The 21,220-nt window shown below is 43.1% G+C and overlaps 1 long non-coding RNA gene across 1 annotated transcript in view; it reads right to left on the minus strand.

The window, feature by feature from the left end:
• Positions 1–6,944: 6,944 nt before the first annotated feature.
• The window catches only part of LOC146020045 (uncharacterized), a 63,576-nt gene continuing 49,300 nt past the window's right edge, over positions 6,945–21,220 (minus strand). The window contains exons 5-7 of the long non-coding RNA XR_014450714.1: positions 15,870–15,966; positions 10,808–10,904; positions 6,945–8,717 (exon numbers count right to left, since the gene is read on the minus strand). This is a non-coding gene — a long non-coding RNA (uncharacterized LOC146020045). The remainder of the gene's footprint in view (positions 8,718–10,807; positions 10,905–15,869; positions 15,967–21,220) is intronic.

The raw sequence follows: 21,220 nt of genomic DNA on the forward strand, positions 1-21,220 counted from the left end.
AGCCCGCGAAGGGACGCGTTTACCTGTGAAGGTATCCGCGTCCCCTCGCGGGGCACGCTGCGCTCGCCACGCTTCGGGCTCGGTGGCTCGCTGCGCTCGCCACACTATTCTGTTCTCAACTCCACGCCGACGTGGATAGTGGGGGTATGAAAAGGTCGTAGGACGCATACCGCCGCCCAGCGCGGGCTCGCTGCGCTCGCCACGCTTCAGGTTGACGTTGATCGTGGGGTGGCGTTAACAATTGTGGGGGCCATTTCACACTTCAGGGTGGCTATTTGGCCTCTGTGGGCCATTTAACATTGTTTCCTATGGAAAAATCGGGTCAATTCAGGCATTGAACATGAAAATCGGGTCAATTGAGACATTTAACATTGTTCCCTATTGGAAATCGCGGGCATCGCGTCGGTCGCGTTGCACCCGATTTTTAGTGCATTCAATGCCCGCGATTTTTTTACCTGCGATGCCCACGATCAAAATCGTGGGCGCCGTGCTAGGTAAAGAGTACCAAATGCAGGAAGATATATTGGCGGGTGCCCTCCAAAAGTGCCGATGTCCTAAGATACTTGCGGGGTGAGGCGGCACTGCAGTCATAAAAAAATACTGAAAGCCGAAACATGGTAGACAACATTTCAGCACCTTTTATGTGGTCACCTAAGTTTACCACACCATATACCCCTTATACAAATCATGCAACACAATAGTGACCCCCTTATACTGTACTTGCCTTATGTCACATGGAAAATTCACACTATGGCACACAGATTGAGTCAAAATTCACATTAAGCCACACAGATTAAGGCAATCTTCACATTTTACCACATGGAATGAGCCAAAATACACACTATACCAGGCATGTCCACACAGTGGCCCTAATGCTGTTGTGAAACTGCACGTCCCAGCATGCCTTGCCATAGTTTTAGCATTCCCTAATAGCAAAACTGTGGCAATGCATGGTGGGACTTGTAGTTTCACAACAGCTGGAGGGCCATAGTTTGGACATGCCTGCACTACTGTATACACAACAAATTGAGCAATAATGCACAATATGCTTTATAAATAGGGGCATTGTGCGCCAAAGGCGCACATTAAAAATTTACACCATAATGCCCATTACATGCTAAGCCTCACACCATAATCTCCATTACGTATTATGCCAAACACCATAATGCCTAATAAAATTATGCTACATAAGTGTTGCTTACCTACATGTTCATTGCCAGGGGATCCATGCTCATTGTATTCAGAGCACTGCATGTCCCGGCTATTTGAAATAATACTCCTTTCATACCAGAAAATGCAGGGATTTACCCGGGAATATGGTCCCAGGATCATGCAGGCACATTCCCGGACTGGCCCCTTTTACACCAGCCTAGTCCCTGCATTTTCTGGTGTGAGGGGGGGAGAAAACAACCCCGACCCCTTTAAATAACCAGCTATATCTTCGGAACCAAATGACCCATTTACATGTAGGCTTCGAATGATTTTGGTCCTGTGAAACTGAGCCGTTTGGTTCCAGAGAAATCTGTCCTCAAACAACATGAACAGCCATGAAATTACATTTCAGAAAGGAAAAAAATTGGTTTACCCGCAACATCTCTAGAACCAATGAGCCCATATGGACCAGGTATCAGATTGAAGGCCCAGCGATTTGGGTTCAACTAGGATCAACCTGTGATGCCGGAGGGGGAATTGGCAGCCGTTGGAACCGGGTGGAGGTCGAAATTAGCGGGTTCCATGTTATCCTATGGGGAAAGGGGCAGGGCTAAAATGAAGCGATCGCGTCATTTTGACCCACAGACCCCCCTGCCGAGGGGTGGTCCGCTGGTGGTTGCAGGACAATGCGGGAGGGTTGCCCTCCTTTCCGGGGGGCCGGGAGGCGGACCCGATTTCCGTGACCCTCCCGGTCATTCCGGGAGGGTAGGCAACCCTGATCTTTCCTCTTTATCTCTCTCTCCTGCACTCTCTCCCCCTCCATCTAACCTCTACCTCTCTCTCTCTGCCCCTTCTGCTCCATCTAACCTTTTCACTCTCTTTACCCCCACCTCTCACTCACTCTTCATCTAACCACTTTCTCTCTCTCTCCTGCAATCTCTCCATTTGCCTCTCACCTCTCCCCCCTCCATCTAACTTCTATCCTATCTTTTTCTTTCCCATTAACCCCTGCCTCTCGAATACTTTTCGCTCTGTCTCCCTCTGGCACTGTTGGGGGGGGGGCTTTCAAAATTTTTCTATGTGGCCCAGAAGGTGCGGATTCTCATCTGCTGCTGCACCCACCCCGCCCCCCCTCAAGGTTCTCACCTTCGGCCCCCCCTTCTCACCCATGGCAGCACCTGCCATCCTCCCCTTCTCACCCGCCACTGGGGGTTTCTCACCCCTGGATGCTCCCGCCAGCCCCCCCTCTCACCCATGGCTGCGGGGCTCTCACCCGCGGATGCTCCCACCAGCACCTCCCCCCCTTCTCACCCGCGACTAAGGGGTTCCCACCCGTGGATGCTCCCTTCAGGCCCCCCCCCCCCCTTCTCACCCGCGGCTGGGGGGTTCTCACCCGTGGATGCTCCTTCCAGCCCCTCCCCTCTTCTCACCCGCAGCTGGGGGGATTCTCACCCGCGGATGCTCCTTCCAGCCCCTCCCCTCTTCTCACCCGCAGCTGGGGGGATTCTCACCCGCGGCTGCACCGCCACCCCCGATTCTCACCCACGGCTGCACCTGCACACATGGGTTCCATGGAAACAGGTACGCTGACACAACAACTCTGTGTGTGTGTATGTGTGTTTGTGTGTATATGTATGTACACTAATGTGGAGTGAAAAAACTAAAATTGAGAAATTCAAAATCGGCTAGTGTGGAAAAGTTGTGACTTGACCTGAATAAGAAACGTGCAAAAGCATTTTGATCTGAGTCAACATCTTCTGTTCTGGCAAGAGGCCTAAAGTTTCACTTTTTAGGTGAAAATAACTAAACCTATGTAGATGCTCCGATCTAGGTAACATTACATCTTAGAGTGGTTCATTAATATACTTTAGCATAGTAAAAAACAGTACGAGCTTGTCCTAGTGCAAAGTGACTGACTTTGGCGGGAGAAAAAATCCGATAATTTAACCCATTTTCATGGTCACAATTGTGAATATTGTGTGTTTTCTCCTGAACGTGTTTATAATAGAAGCACAGATACTCTAAATGCAATTTCAGGGACACTGTGAAATATAACACTGCATAATGGCCCTTAATCAGACCTGATCACAATTCAAATTTGTTCTCAAAATGGGCAAAAAAAATGCTGCGCTGCAGGTGGGACAGATGCAACGTGCAGAGAGCGTTAAATTTGGGTGGGGTGTGTTGAAACTGAAATCTAATTTGCAGTATAAAAATAATGCAGCCAGTATTTACTCTGCACAGAAACAAAATAACTCACACAAATCTCATTTGCTCTCATCCATTACCAGTATTTTGTTCCAACCAGCCCAATCTGACAATAGATCTGTAGATGTATGGCCACCTTAAAGGTGCCCACACACTAGAAAGATCTGCGATCATAAGATGTGCGTATAAATTAGCCTTGAAATATTTTTTATACTTCCTGGACAAAAGATTTCAGGGAAGCGCACATCTTTACCAAAGATTTTTCTTAAGATCCCGTGTGTGTTCCTATGGATCTTTTGTTAAATCTTCGGATCTTTCATGCAGCACGTAAGATCAGAAGATTTAGCAAAAGATCCACGGGAGCGCGCATCGAACCGAAATCGGCCGATTTTTGACTGATTATCGGAGAACATTGGACGATATATCGGCCGATTTATCGGAAATCGGCCAATCGGGCAAAAAATCGCTCTAGTGTGTGGGCACCTTAACTCTCTCTGCACATGTTACATCTGCCACACCTGCAGTGCAGCATTTTTTTGCCCATTTTGAGAATTTGAACTGCAATCAGGTCGGATTAAGGGTCATTATGCAGTGTTATATTTCACACAGTGTCATTGAAATACATGAAATTGGATTTATGCTGCTCTCTTTGCAGTGCAGTGCATATACAAAGATAGACAATCCTGTGTACATAAATAAGAAATAACTGTTGCAGTCTGTTATTAAAAAAACAGTTACTGTTATAAAAAGGATTACAAGTTAAGGGCCCCACACACAGCACAATTTTCAGGCATTTTCTGAGCGATTTTACTAAATCGCTCAGAAAATGCCTGAAAATGCATGTAAATCGCTGTGTATATAGCCCACACAGCGATTTACATGCGTGCCCCCGCCGTTCTGAATCTGCACAAGATTCAGAATGGCCCGGTCAGTCAATTCATAACAGTCGCTCAGAAGCTCCTGCTCATCTCCCGCATGTGTGGCGCGGGGATGAGCAGGGCCATCTGAGCGACTGTCATGCCGGAGCACGCCGCCCAGATGAAGCCCCACTGCCGCCGACCTTGAAGCCCCGCTGCCGCCTGGAAGCCCCGCTGCCGCCGCCTGGAAGCCCCGCTGCCGCCGACCTAGAAGCCTCGCTGCCGGAGCCCAGCTGAAGAGACGCTTCCTGGACCTGCCGGGTGCCGCGCCCGCCCTCTGCAGTCAGATGGAAGCTGCAGTGAGAGGACGCGACGCTGGAAGACACCGGAGTTGGTAAGTATATACTATATTTTTTTTACACTGTGCCACCAACGGTTGAGGGTAGAGGGGGATGCCACACTATACCACCAACGATTAAAACTTTTTATGGGGGACACTACCACCAACTATGAAATGTTTGGGGAAGGTCACTGTTTCACTAATGACTTATATTTATTTTCAGCAGCCAGTATCCATTTATTGTTTCGGTACTTATGTCGTAACTGGGCTGCCGATTTTGAAATCGGGTCCATCGCATCGCACCCGACCATATTGCATGCGATGCGATGCGATGCGATGGACCCGATTTTTCCATAGGATTCAATGTTAAAATGGACTGAGTCCATTTCAACATGGAATTCAATGGGAAAAGGGGTCCTTTTCATACCCCTACTATCCAAGTGGGCATGGAGTTGGATATAAACCTGTGGCGAGCGTAGCGAGCCACCGAGCCCAAAGCGTGGCGAGCGTAGCGAGCCCCGCGAGGGGACACAGAATACCGTCCCCTCGCGGGGCTCGCTTCGCTCGCCACGCTTCGCTCGCCACGCTTCGCTCGCCACGCTTCGGTATTCTGTGTCACCTCGCGGGGCTCGCTACGCTCGCCACGCTTCGGGCTCGGTGGCTCGCTACGCTCGCCACAGGTTTATATCCAACTCCATGCCCACTTGGATAGTAGGGGTATGAAAACGACCCGTTTTTCCCATTGAATTCCATGTAAAAATGGACTCAGTCCATTTTAACATTGAATCCTATGGAAAAATCACGTCATCGCATCGCATCGCATGCGATATGGTCGTATGCGATGCGATATCGCATCTAATTGCATGCCTTAACTTAAGGCATACAATCAAAAAATCGGCAGCCCAGATACTACATAAGAACCATTGTTTCATTATGTGTATATATATATATATACATATATACTGTGTATATATATATATATACTGTGTGTATGTATATATATATATATATATATATACTGTGTATATATATATATATATATATATATATATATATATACAGTGTGTATATATATATATATATATATATATATATATATATATATATACAGTGCAGTTTGATGGCATGTGCGGCTGTGACAGTCGTGACAGATTTGAAATCTCCCGTGCTGAATCTCCCAATTTGAATCTCTGACACAAATCTCTCTGTATGTGGCTCATTGTCTGAAATGAGCCACACAAGTGAAATCTCTTGTGCTGAATCTCCTGTTATGTATCTCTGGCACACATCTCTGCGTATGTAGGGCCCTTAACAGTGTACACTGTCTAATATATCATTTTACATATCACTTCTGTTTATTGACAGAAAAACAGTTTTGCATCCCCTATGCTGGGAACATGAATGGGCTGCATTACAGCATATAATTATGCCAAACATAAGCCAATATATTAACAGTTAAATACATTAAAGTGTATTATGATGTAATAAACAAATACATCTAATGTGAAAAAAAAAATCAATTGATTCAATAATAACAGGTTTCAAAGATGTTGCACATACAGTCTGCTATTATTAGACTGTTAAATTGGGTTAATAAGCACATAAAAAAGAAATAAAGTATTGCTGATCAATCCTGCCTAGTAATTAACACAGTGATTGGCATATATGTACTGCTGGACACTAATAGAATGATTAATCTGTTATTTTTGAATTAATGTTCTTGATTTTATTTTTCTAAACATTAGATGTATTTGTTTATTACATCATAATACACTTCAACGTATTTAACTGTTAAAATATTGGCTTATCTTTGGCATAATTATATGCTGTAATGCAGCCCAATCATGTTCCCAGCATAGGGGATGCAAAACTGTTTTTCAGACCAATTCATGTTTAAAATAAACTGCCACAAGTAAAGACAATAAACAGAAGTGTTGTAAATACTGCACCTAAAGAACAGAGTGTTATGCATTGTTTACTGAACGTACTGTAGCAATCAGTAAAGAGTTTGCTGGACATTAGAAGACACAGGTGTGCATTATTCTATTAAGGGCAAACAAAAGGTTCTGTATTTACCCTAATTTTTTGCCCCAAGTTTTTTTCTTGGTCACTTCAATTACAGAGCATCCTCTCCAAAAAAATAAAAAAAACCTTCAGGAGAAAACACAATCTTCACTATTGTGACCATGAAAATGGGTCAATTATCAGGGATTTTTTCTACCGCCAAAGTCAGTCACTTTGCACTAGGACAAGCTCGTAATCTTTTTTACTATGCTAAAGTATATTAATGAACCACTCTAAGACATCCTGACATTATTTTAACTAGATCGGAGCATCTTCATAGGTTTCGTTATTTTCATCTAAAAAGTGAAACTTTAGGGGCGAGATTTAGTGGGTTTACCGTTTTTAGCAAAATGCGATTTTTGCTCAAATCGCCCTATATCGCCGTTTTTTGATATCGCATTTTTTTACAGAAATCGCATATTTAATGGCTGGCGTAATGCCGCATAAAAAGTGCAATATATGGCGATATGGTGCGAATTGAGTCGATGTAATACGCCATAAAAGTGCGATTTCCGGGTTAGGTCATGTGCGTATTTGCGGCCAACCGGAATGCGATTTACACCAATACACCTGATCAGCCCATACAACATGCTAACCTATTGGCCCACCTTAGTCCCTTGCAATACGCATCACACCCCCTATATAAAGGGGCGCAGACGCCATTTTACCCTTTGAAAGGGAGTAAGGCGTTTGAGATGGAAAGGAGAGGAGGAGTGTTAAGGTGCAGAGGAGGCAGAGGGACAGCCAGCTTGGGCCCAAATACCCCAACCACTGGGAGAGGTAGGGGAGTGAGAGGCAGCACTGTCAGAGGCAGGACAGGGAGAGCCAGCATGCTCCCAGCAAGAGCTGCGCCAGGGAGAGGCCACATGATGGAAGCTGAGCAGGTGGCTATGGAGGATGAGGAGGAAGCAGGCACAAGCCAGGTGTCCTCACAGGAGGAACAGAGTGCCAGGCACACAGAGGAGGAGCTGCAAGAGGGGGATTATTCTGAGGTGGACTGGCCTCTGCAGGAGGAAGATGAAGCAGACTTGGAGGTGCTGGGGGAAGAAGCAGGACAGGAGGAGGAGGGTGACCCTGAAAATGTGGAGGAGGAGGATGATGCAGCTCGTACAGCTAGTGGGAGGAAAGTCAGGTTCTCATATGAGGAGAATATGGCCCTGGTGCGTGCACTCTTGCCCCTGTATGACCGCCTGCTTGGTCCTCACCACCACCGCACAAGTGTGGCAAGGAAGAAGGGGATGTGGGACAATATCACCTCCGCGGTAAATGCAGTCAGCACACACAAGAGGAGTGTGCGCAACGTCAAAAAGCGATATAATGACATCAAGCGCCTCCTCAAAGCCAAGCTTTCCCTGGAGAAGAAAGAGGCCTGTCGTACAGGAGGTGGACCTAGGCAGCAAGTCAGCTTTAAGGCCTATGAGAGGCTGCTACGCCGAATCATCCCACCGGAGGTGCTTCCCGGCATCCACATTGCCGACACAGACAGGCCCCCCACTCCACCGCCAACTGGTAAGTGTCCACACATGTCAACTTCACATTTTGCAATGTCATTTGCGCATGCAATTACGGTGGAATGCTTTATGTGTCCAATAGATTGCTGTGTGTGGAACTACATATCCCAGCCAAAACAGATTTGGCTAGGTTTCATTGTTAAATAATGGACTGTGCATTTTGCTGGGTTATGTAGTTCCACAGATCCAAATAATGTGTGCTGTCCTAATCACTGTAGGGCTGCAATGTACTTGATTGTTAATCCACATCAATCCTCAGGGTAGTTGGAAAAGCACTTTACAGTCACTTTTACATGTGTAATCTGATGGTCTTTCCTGTTATTAGCAAGTGGATGAAAAATATAGTTCACAGTCATAATACTGAAATAACCACTTTAGTTCAAAGTCATCAAATTCCTTATGTAATCATATCAGAGGAAAAATGTTTGATTTTGATAAAGTTTTTATCTGCATTTGTGAAAAAGTGCCAGTTAGGTGCAAATGTTCATAATGGAAAATGTCTTCTTCTTTCAAACAGCTCCATCTCTAATTCCCAGCCTGCTGTTGATCGACATCAGCCAAATCCGATTGTTCACACTGTCCAGTCTGCAGGTGAGATATCATAGTGTTACACAAACATATTGCACATTTCACACATGGCTGTCCCCACCACAGTAGCCTGTGCCAATGCATGCATAATACATGAGCAACACCTCACCATTCCAACTAAGGTATCATGACCCACCATACAGCAATCTGCATAGCACTGTTATCTCATTTGTAGGACCTTCACAACCGATCAAATCTGTTACCCTACAATGAAGGACAAAAGAAACCTTTTGGTGTACATAGGGCCTCGATTCGAGGTGAGTGTGAGCCCCAAGGGGCCTGGAGTTGTGGATACAGTATTGAAAAAATCCTGGTGTTTAAATCTTCTATCTGGGGAGGAGTTAAAGATACTCTTATATGAAAATAGGGCCCATTTTGGAGGTCAGTATCTGAATAGAAGGTGTATTATTAGCAAGTGATCATCAGAAAAGAAAAGAAGTGATTAGTCGCCCAGCTAAAAAGAAACCTTTATCAGGAAAATAGGGCCTTATTAAAAGGTCAGTTACAATAACTGTGGGGTGACCAAAATAGACAACCATTGAGGAATACTGTCTCTTAAAGGTCATCAATAGAATTTAGAACTGCGCCTGATCATTTTTTCCCCAAAAAATTGTAAAAGGTTGGAGGGAAGTGCTGTACTAGGGTTGTGCCATGGGTTGCTGGTCCAGGAGCAGATCAAATTATTCATGGTCTAAGTAATAGGCAAAATCAGTGCTGTCCGACCACATACGTAACGTAACCTAAGGCTGGTTTCACACACTCCGGCTCCTGCCGGACGGTGAAATCCCGCACGGCCAGGGAGCCGTGCCGCACACATTAGTTGTGAATGGACACTATTGTGTCCATTCACACGGGACGGCCACGGCCCGGCCGCACGGCTGCAGCCGGATCCCACCACTGGAAGGGACGGCTGCCGGGCAGTGGCCATCTCCTCCATGATAAACTAGTGTATGCTGCACGGCTCCCTGGCAGTACGGGTTTTAGCCGTCCGGCAGGAGCCGGAGTGTGTGAAACCGGCCTAAGGATAACATGTAAACACAATGTACTTCATTTAATCATCTTTACCAAATTTCTCAGTAAAAAATTTTTTAGCCTAGGGGTGCTGCCAAATGAAGCCACTACTATATTATTTATATATAATATATTATTATTCAGTGGTACTTACACCTGTAGGATACTTATGATATGGAAATAAATTGGTAATGTACATTTGTATGTAATACAGGGGCTGTGACTTTTCTGTAGGACAATGTCTCTGGGGAATAGTTATTTTGGTCTCAGCAACTTATTTTCTATATGACATTCGTTTTATTATTTCATTGAAAAATTCTTATTTGATTCAAAAAGAGCAAATGACAAGATATATAGTTACAGTAATGTACAGTAGATTCATATAAAAAGATATGAAAAGATCACATATACAACAAATCAAACAATTATTCGATGACTTTTTAGTGTAAAACAATGTAAACTTCATTAACCATATAAATAGGGAAAAACTCAGCAAGGCACTGGAAGAGTGATGTCACATTAGCTTGTGATGTCACATTAGCTTGTGATGTCACATTAGCTTGTGATGTCACAATACAGCTTGGACTGGAATGACCTTATTTATAACCTCTTGAATGTTCCGGAACATTTTAGAATGTTCCGGAACGAACATTCTATAGCAGAGGTTATAAATATGAATGCCCAGACTGCTGGTCCTCATTCTGCAGCAGCCTCTGTACAAGACAAGTCACAGTCCAGAGAAGTCGCAACAGAAATTAATTTCACAGCCTTTACTAACTATGGCTCTAAACTGGTTCCGGGGTTTATATGAAGACTTTCAAAGCTTCAGGAGCCTGCGAAAGTTTCGCAGAGAAAATTCCCAGGTTAGAAAAAATACAAATATACAGGAAGATCTGCCAACTGTCTCAGTGGGCAAAGAGACGTTTGAATTGATCAATGGCAGGTGGGCCAAAAAACACAGTGCCCATGACAGTGAGATGTGTGAACGTCAGTTAGAATTTCTGACAAATGAAAATGCAGCTGTAAAGGCAAAATACCGTGAAGTTAAAAAGGAAAATCGTAAACTAAAACATCACCTGGATAAATTCCTTAAAGCGCAATCAAAGGCTGTAGATGCTCTGATGAAACCCTGGGAATAAAGTCCATCTGCCCCCTCAGCACAGTCTCCTCCTCCTGCAAAAAAAAAAAAAAACACAAAAAAAAAAATTACAAAAAAAATTCAACCCCCCCCCCTCCCAACCCCCCCCCCCCCCCCCCCCTCCCAACCCACCTGGCGAGACTATACTATGCTATTCTATGCTGTGCTTAGCTATGCTATACTAAGACCATGGTCTTAGTATAGCATAGCTAAGCACAGCATAGATACTCTTAGCTAAGACTATGTTATTCTATGCTGTGCTTAGCTATGCTATGCTAAGACCATAGTCTTAGTATAGCATAGCTAAGCACAGCATAGATACTCTTAGCTAAGACTATGTTATTCTATGCTGTGCTTAGCTATGCTATGCTAAGACCATGTTCTTAGTACAGCATAGCTAAGCACAGCATAGAATAGCATAGTCTTAGCTAAGAGTATCTATGCTATGCTTATCTATGTTATACTAAGACTATGGTCTTAGCATAGCATAACTAAGCACAGCATAGAATAGCATAGTATAGTCTCCCCCTCCCCTACAAAAAAAAAATCTCCCCCTTCCCCTTCCCTCCCCCTCCTCCCACCTGATGAGGTCACCTTGACGTGGTAGGTGGGCTCACATTTTTGTGCCAAGAACCTCAATGTCCCCCATGTTAATGTTATTGGTTTCTGTGCTTCGTGTGCTCCTGCATTTTCTGACATCCCTCTTACATTGCCTCGCTGAGTTTTTCCCTATTTATATGGTTAATGAAGTTTACATAGTTTTACACTAAAAGGTCATAGAATAATGGTTTAATTTGTTTTTATGTGATCTTTTCATATCTTATTATATGAATCTACATTTCTGTAACGACATATCTTGTCATTTTATCTTTGTGAATAAAATAAGAAATATAACTAATTTCGGTACTTGTTTCCTTGCACGGCACCCATCGCATTGCATATCATAAGGCATACGATGGTATGCGATGCGATGTTACGCGATGGCAGCCGATGTTATACAATTTTAAATTGTATACCATCGCATTGTATGCCATATACAATTGTATACGATTTTAAATTGTATAAGCACCCTAATGGGTGTTTTTTTCAATGTTAAATGTGCCTCCTATAAGATAAATAATTGTATAAGCACCGTAATGGGTGCTTATAATGTAAAAAGCACCCCCACACCACCCGTACTATCAATGCCAACGCGTTCTCCGACCTTTTCATACCCCACTATCCATGTCGGCGTGCAGTTAATCTTATATAGCCACTGAGCCCGAAGCGTGGCGAGCGCACGCGCAATACATGTAAAGTAATACGCGTCCCCTCGTGGGGCTCGCTGCGCTCGCCACGCTTCGGGCTCGGTGGCTCGCCACACTATATGAAGTCAACTCCACGTCGACGTGGATAGTGGGGGTATGAAAAGGTTAGAGGACGCGTACCGCCGCCGCTCGCGGGTTCGCTGCACTCGCCACGCTTCGGGTTGGCGTTGATAGTGAGGGTGGCGTGGGGGTGCATTTAACATTGTAAGTACCCATTAGGGTGCTTATACAATTTCAAATTGTATAGGGTGCTTATACAATTTAAAATCGCATCGCATGCGGGCATATGGCATCGCGATGCCGTACGACTGAATATCGTGGGCGCCGTGCTAGGAAACAAGTACCCTAATGTCATATAGAAAATAAGTTACTGTAACCAAAATAACTATTCCCCAGAGACATTGTCCTGCAGAAGAGTCACAGCCCCTGTATTACATACAAAATGTACATTACCGATTTATTTCCATATCATGTGACTCTGCAACAATAATAGTGTCTGTGCAGTGCGCAGCTTTTCATTCCAGTCCAAGCTCTATTCTGACATCACAAGCTAATGTGACATCACAAGCTAATGTGACATCACTCTTACAGGGCCTTGCTAAGTTTTTCCCTATTTATATGGTTAATGAAGTTTAAATTGTTTTACTCTACAAAGTTATAGAATAAAGGTTTCATTTGTTGTATATGTGATCTTTTCATATCTTATTATATGATTCTACATTACTGTAACTATATATATCTTATCATTTTATCTTTTTTGAACAAAATAAGAATTTTTCAATTAAATAATAAAACTAATGTCATATATAAAATAAGTGGCTGTAACCAAAAGAACTATTCCCCAGAGACTACAGAAAAGTCACAGCCCCTGTATTACATACAAATGTACATTACCGATTTATTTCCATATCATAGGTATCCTACAGGTGTAAGTACCACTGAAATAATAATATATTATATTGTTAAAGTCGAGTTACACACATGCCATTTTAGGATAGTATGGCCGCCATTTTGGTTCGCAGAGTTGCGCAAATAAAGTAATAATACCCAAGTCTGTGTGACAAAGTGGAACAGAAGCGCAGCCATACTATTACACATAAATTCATAATACCATACTTACACCACATACAATATAGTTAATTAAAGGTTTAGAGCACTACACATAGTTTAATCAGCATTACACACTTCTGTCAGTATAATGTTTGGTACCGTTACGTTACGTTTCTTATGCGCAGTACTTCGGTCGTTGCGAAGTTTTCGCAACTCATATGGTCCGATAATTACGGACAAAATCCATATTTCAAGGACTATTTCTCTTAATACTGTGTGAGACAAAGGAATCCAGTTAAAACCGGTTCTTGTTGCTGTTTACGACCCCCGACAACGATGCCAACAGACAAAGGACACCAAAGTACACTCCCCCTGCACAAATCCAAACAAGGTGTAATACTTTATCCCAATCATTGAGGACTGGACATTCGAACCCCTGACCAATAGGAATGGCCTTTGACCTCCCCCTTCTGACCCTATAAGATAGCTAACCAAGGGCTGCCTCGGTCACTTTGGCACTGCTGATATCCCCTTACCAAGTGTGGCGAGCGCAGCGAGCCACCGAGCCCGAAGCGTGGCAAGCGCAGCGAGCCCCGCGAGGGGACGCGTATACCTGTGAAGTTATACGCGTCCCCTCGCGGGGCTCGATGCGCTCGCCACGCTTCGGGTTGGCGTCAATCATGGGGTGCCATTGAGGGGGTAAAATTGGGCGTCTGGGGAATACTTTACATTGAATCCAATGTAAAATAGGGTCCCAGTGGCCCTATTCACATTTGATTCAATGTAAAAATCGGGTCGATCGCACCGGTCGCATCACATGCGATTTGGTCGCATGCGATGCGACCGACGCGATTTTTCCGACACGATCACCCCGATTGAAATCGGAGTGGCCGTGCTAGGAAACAAGTACCGTTTTTACATATAATCACCGCTTCACATATCCCAATCCATTTCATATATTTCATGTGCCTGAGGAGCGCAGCTGTTCCTATTACCAACACACGCCGTAATCTGCTACCCTACAAGGAAGGACAAAAGAAACCTTTTGGTGTATATAGGGCCTCGATTCGAGGTGAGTGTGAGCCCCAAGGGGCCTGGAGTTGTGGATACAGTATTGAAAAAATCCTGGTGTTTAAATCTTCTATCTGGGGAGGAGTTAAAGATACTCTTATATGAAAATAGGGCCCATTTTGGTTGTCAGTATCTGAATAGAAGGTGTATTATTAGCAAGTGAACATCAGAAAAGAAAAGAAGTGATTGGTCGCCCAGCTAAAAAGAAACCTTTATCAGGAAAATAGGGCCTTATTAAAAGGTCAGTTACAATAACTGTGGGGTGACCAAAATAGACAACCATTGAGGAATACTGTCTCTTAAAGGTCATCAATAGAATTTAGAACTGCGCCTGATCAATTTTTTTCCAAAAAAATTGTAAAAGGTTGGAGGGAAGTGCTGTACTAGGGTTGTGCCATGGGTTGCTGGTCCAGGAGCAGATCAAATTATTCATGGTCTAAGTAATAGGCAAAATCAGTGCTGTCCGACCACATACGTAACGTAACCTAAGGATAACATGTAAACACAATGTACTTCATTTAATCATCTTTACCGAATTTCTCAGTAAAAAAAAATTTGGCCTAGGGGTGCTGCCAAATGAAGCCACTACTATATTATTTATATATAATATATTATTATTCAGTGGTACTTACACCTGTAGGATACTTATGATATGGAAATAAATTGGTAATGTACATTTGTATGTAATACAGGGGCTGTGACTTTTCTGTAGGACAATGTCTCTGGGGAATAGTTATTTTGGTCTCAGCAACTTATTTTCTATATGACATTCGTTTTATTATTTCATTGAAAAATTCTTATTTGATTCAAAAAGAGCAAATGACAAGATATATAGTTACAGTAATGTACAGTAGATTCATATAAAAAGATATGAAAAGATCACATATACAACAAATCAAACAATTATTCGATGACTTTTTAGTGTAAAACAATGTAAACTTCATTAACCATATAAATAGGGAAAAACTCAGCAAGGCACTGGAAGAGTGATGTCACATTAGCTTGTGATGTCACATTAGCTTGTGATGTCACATTAGCTTGTGATGTCACATTAGCTTGTGATGTCACAATACAGCTTGGACTGGAATGACCTTATTTATAACCTCTTGAATGTTCCGGAACATTTTAGAATGTTCCGGAACGAACATTCTATAGCAGAGGTTATAAATATGAATGCCCAGACTGCTGGTCCTCATTCTGCAGCAGCCTCTGTACAAGACAAGTCACAGTCCAGAGAAGTCGCAACAGAAATTAATTTCACAGCCTTTACTAACTATGGCTCTAAACTGGTTCCGGGGTTTATATGAAGACTTTCAAAGCTTCAGGAGCCTGCGAAAGTTTCGCAGAGAAAATTCCCAGGTTAGAAAAAATACAAATATACAGGAAGATCTGCCAACTGTCTCAGTGGGCAAAGAGACGTTTGAATTGATCAATGGCAGGTGGGCCAAAAAACACAGTGCCCATGACAGTGAGATGTGTGAACGTCAGTTAGAATTTCTGACAAATGAAAATGCAGCTGTAAAGGCAAAATACCGTGAAGTTAAAAAGGAAAATCGTAAACTAAAACATCACCTGGATAAATTCCTTAAAGCGCAATCAAAGGCTGTAGATGCTCTGATGAAACCCTGGGAATAAAGTCCATCTGCCCCCTCAGCACAGTCTCCTCCTCCTGCAAAAAAAAAAAAAAACACAAAAAAAAAAATTACAAAAAAAATTCAACCCCCCCCCCCCCCCCCTGGCGAGACTATACTATGCTATTCTATGCTGTGCTTAGCTATGCTATACTAAGACCATGGTCTTAGTATAGCATAGCTAAGCACAGCATAGATACTCTTAGCTAAGACTATGTTATTCTATGCTGTGCTTAGCTATGCTATGCTAAGACCATAGTCTTAGTATAGCATAGCTAAGCACAGCATAGATACTCTTAGCTAAGACTATGTTATTCTATGCTGTGCTTAGCTATGCTATGCTAAGACCATGTTCTTAGTACAGCATAGCTAAGCACAGCATAGAATAGCATAGTCTTAGCTAAGAGTATCTATGCTATGCTTATCTATGTTATACTAAGACTATGGTCTTAGCATAGCATAACTAAGCACAGCATAGAATAGCATAGTATAGTCTCCCCCTCCCCTACAAAAAAAAAATCTCCCCCTTCCCCTTCCCTCCCCCTCCTCCCACCTGATGAGGTCACCTTGACGTGGTAGGTGGGCTCACATTTTTGTGCCAAGAACCTCAATGTCCCCCATGTTAATGTTATTGGTTTCTGTGCTTCGTGTGCTCCTGCATTTTCTGACATCCCTCTTACATTGCCTCGCTGAGTTTTTCCCTATTTATATGGTTAATGAAGTTTACATAGTTTTACACTAAAAGGTCATAGAATAATGGTTTAATTTGTTTTTATGTGATCTTTTCATATCTTATTATATGAATCTACATTTCTGTAACGACATATCTTGTCATTTTATCTTTGTGAATAAAATAAGAAATATAACTAATTTCGGTACTTGTTTCCTTGCACGGCACCCATCGCATTGCATACCATAAGGCATACGATGGTATGCGATGCGATGTTACGCGATGGCAGCCGATGTTATACAATTTTAAATTGTATACCATCGCATTGTATGCCATATACAATTGTATACGATTTTAAATTGTATAAGCACCCTAATGGGTGTTTTTAATGTTAAATGTGCCTCCTATAAGATAAATAATTGTATAAGCACCGTAATGGGTGCTTATAATGTAAAAAGCACCCCCACACCACCCGTACTATCAATGCCAACGCGTCCTCCGACCTTTTCATACCCCACTATCCATGTCGGCGTGCAGTTAATCTTATATAGCCACTGAGCCCGAAGCGTGGCGAGCGCACGCGCAATACATGTAAAGTAATACGCGTCCCCTCGCCACGCTTCGGGCTCGGTGGCTCGCCACACTATATGAAGTCAACTCCACGTCGACGTGGATAGTGGGGGTATGAAAAGGTTAGAGGACGCGTACCGCCGCCGCTCGCGGGTTCGCTGCACTCGCCACGCTTCGGGTTGGCGTTGATAGTGAGGGTGGCGTGGGGGTGCATTTAACATTGTAAGCACCCATTAGGGTGCTTATACAATTTCAAATTGTATAGGGTGCTTATACAATTTAAAATCGCATCGCATGCGGGCATATGGCATCGCGATGCCGTACGACTGAATATCGTGGGCGCCGTGTTAGGAAACAAGTACCCTAATGTCATATAGAAAATAAGTTACTGTAACCAAAATAACTATTCCCCAGAGACATTGTCCTGCAGAAGAGTCACAGCCCCTGTATTACATACAAAATGTACATTACCGATTTATTTCCATATCATGTGACTCTGCAACAATAATAGTGTCTGTGCAGTGCGCAGCTTTTCATTCCAGTCCAAGCTCTATTCTGACATCACAAGCTAATGTGACATCACAAGCTAATGTGACATCACTCTTACAGGGCCTTGCTAAGTTTTTCCCTATTTATATGGTTAATGAAGTTTAAATTGTTTTACTCTACAAAGTTATAGAATAAAGGTTTCATTTGTTGTATATGTGATCTTTTCATATCTTATTATATGATTCTACATTACTGTAACTATATATATCTTATCATTTTATCTTTTTTGAACAAAATAAGAATTTTTCAATTAAATAATAAAACTAATGTCATATATAAAATAAGTGGCTGTAACCAAAAGAACTATTCCCCAGAGACTACAGAAAAGTCACAGCCCCTGTATTACATACAAATGTACATTACCGATTTATTTCCATATCATAGGTATCCTACAGGTGTAAGTACCACTGAAATAATAATATATTATATTGTTAAAGTCGAGTTACACACATGCCATTTTAGGATAGTATGGCCGCCATTTTGGTTCGCAGAGTTGCGCAAATAAAGTAATATTACCCAAGTCTGTGTGACAAAGTGGAACAGAAGCGCAGCCATACTATTACACATAAATTCATAATACCATACTTACACCACATACAATATAGTTAATTAAAGGTTTAGAGCACTACACATAGTTTAATCAGCATTACACACTTCTGTCAGTATAATGTTTGGTACCGTTACGTTCCGTTTCTTATGCGCAGTACTTCGGTCGTTGCGAAGTTTTCGCAACTCATATGGTCCGATAATTACGGACAAAATCCATATTTCAAGGACTATTTCTCTTAATACTGTGTGAGACAAAGGAATCCAGTTAAAACCGGTTCTTGTTGCTGTTTACGACCCCCCACAACGATGCCAACAGACAAAGGACACCAAAGTACACTCCCCCTGCACAAATCCAAACAAGGTGTAATACTTTATCCCAATCATTGAGGACTGGACATTCGAACCCCTGACCAATAGGAATGGCCTTTGACCTCCCCCTTCTGACCCTATAAGATAGCTAACCAAGGGCTGCCTCGGTCACTTTGGCACTGCTGATATCCCCTTACCAAGTGTGGCGAGCGCAGCAAGCCACCGAGCCTGAAGCGTGGCAAGCGCAGCGAGCCCCGCGAGGGGACGCGTATACCTGTGAAGTTATACGCGTCCCCTCGCGGGGCTCGATGCGCTCGCCACGCTTCGGGTTGGCGTCAATCATGGGGTGCCATTGAGGGGGTAAAATTGGGCGTCTGGGGAATACTTTACATTGAATCCAATGTAAAATAGGGTCCCAGTGGCCCTATTCACATTTGATTCAATGTAAAAATCGGGTCGATCGCACCGGTCGCATCACATGCGATTTGGTCGCATGCGATGCGACCGACGCGATTTTTCCGACACGATCACCCCGATTGAAATCGGAGTGGCCGTGCTAGGAAACAAGTACCGTTTTTACATATAATCACCGCTTCACATATCCCAATCCATTTCATATATTTCATGTGCCTGAGGAGCGCAGCTGTTCCTATTACCAACACACGCCGTAATCTGCTACCCTACAAGGAAGGACAAAAGAAACCTTTTGGTGTATATAGGGCCTCGATTCGAGGTGAGTGTGAGCCCCAAGGGGCCTGGAGTTGTGGATACAGTATTGAAAAAATCCTGGTGTTTAAATCTTCTATCTGGGGAGGAGTTAAAGATACTCTTATATGAAAATAGGGCCCATTTTGGTTGTCAGTATCTGAATAGAAGGTGTATTATTAGCAAGTGAACATCAGAAAAGAAAAGAAGTGATTGGTCGCCCAGCTAAAAAGAAACCTTTATCAGGAAAATAGGGCCTTATTAAAAGGTCAGTTACAATAACTGTGGGGTGACCAAAATAGACAACCATTGAGGAATACTGTCTCTTAAAGGTCATCAATAGAATTTAGAACTGCGCCTGATCAATTTTTTTCCAAAAAAATTGTAAAAGGTTGGAGGGAAGTGCTGTACTAGGGTTGTGCCATGGGTTGCTGGTCCAGGAGCAGATCAAATTATTCATGGTCTAAGTAATAGGCAAAATCAGTGCTGTCCGACCACATACGTAACGTAACCTAAGGATAACATGTAAACACAATGTACTTCATTTAATCATCTTTACCGAATTTCTCAGTAAAAAAAAATTTGGCCTAGGGGTGCTGCCAAATGAAGCCACTACTATATTATTTATATATAATATATTATTATTCAGTGGTACTTACACCTGTAGGATACTTATGATATGGAAATAAATTGGTAATGTACATTTGTATGTAATACAGGGGCTGTGACTTTTCTGTAGGACAATGGGCCTTATTCTGGTTGGAGCGTCCGGGCCGTACGCGTACGTCCCGGGGTTTTTTACGATCTGCGCATGTGCAGATACGCTAATGCGCCGGCGCGAACACTCCACAACGCTTACGGCCGGTGTCTCAACGTGCGAAAAAACCTGTACGCGAGTGTACGGGTAATGGGGCGGCATAGGGGCGTGTTGATGGGAGCGGCCGAAATAATGAGGGAAAATGGGCGTAAATATGGGCGTACACGGGGGTGTGCACCAAAAATGAGCGGTGCTACTACCGCACGATCGACTAAGGCACCGTTCATTTCGGACACCAAACAGGCGGCCGCCAGCCGCCAGCTCAAACCACCCCTACAGATACCGCATGCCAGCGTGCGCCTGAGTTGGCTAATTAACGCTGATTACTACTCAAACACATACACCTGAATGTAATAAGCAATGCTGCAGTCTATTAACTCCAAACCATGATTTCACTGCCTGCAAGCCACACATACAGCACGCAAACACATTGGAAGCTTATGTTTCTATACTTCTCCACATTTAAAGGTTTGTTTAATTTAAGGTAAGAATCTTTTTATACGCTAAGGTAGGTATTTGCTAAACAGACACATTCACTACGTGCTTTCATAGACTTTACGCAGTAGCACACTCAATCTACACAAGTCGACATGTGTCAACGTGTTCACTCTAATACTAACATAGGTTTTGTATTTAGGATACAATAACATAAACCACATCTAACACCTACAAAGGATGTTTCAGCAATGTTTGAAGCCCATGACCACTATTTTCCACACAATCTTTGTATAGTACCCAAAATAATGACCTGTACCACTATCTCATCTGCTATGATTTGGATTTGACTACACTCTGGATGTAAGATGCCACCAATCACATTATTGCACTCTCATCTCTCTAACAAAGGATTCCTACATCTGCTTATGACACTGTCAAATCATATATATTTAAAAAGTTATGCATGTTTGTTCACAAGCTAATTTATCATGTTTGGCCCATTCACACATCTTTTTTTAGGGAGGACACATATGCATTCCTACACAAATGTACCTTTTCACCCTTGTTTGTCTGCCTCACCCACTCCATGAGGAAAGCATTGTTCTGGACCTGCTTTTACCTACTACTGTAGGAGCTACCTCACCTGCACACAAACTGCTTTCTCACCTATTAAGTTGCTCTGCAC

Source organism: Crinia signifera, chromosome 7 (assembly GCF_055691185.1).
Source record: "Crinia signifera chromosome 7, ASM5569118v1, whole genome shotgun sequence".
NCBI lineage: Eukaryota > Metazoa > Chordata > Amphibia > Anura > Myobatrachidae > Crinia > Crinia signifera.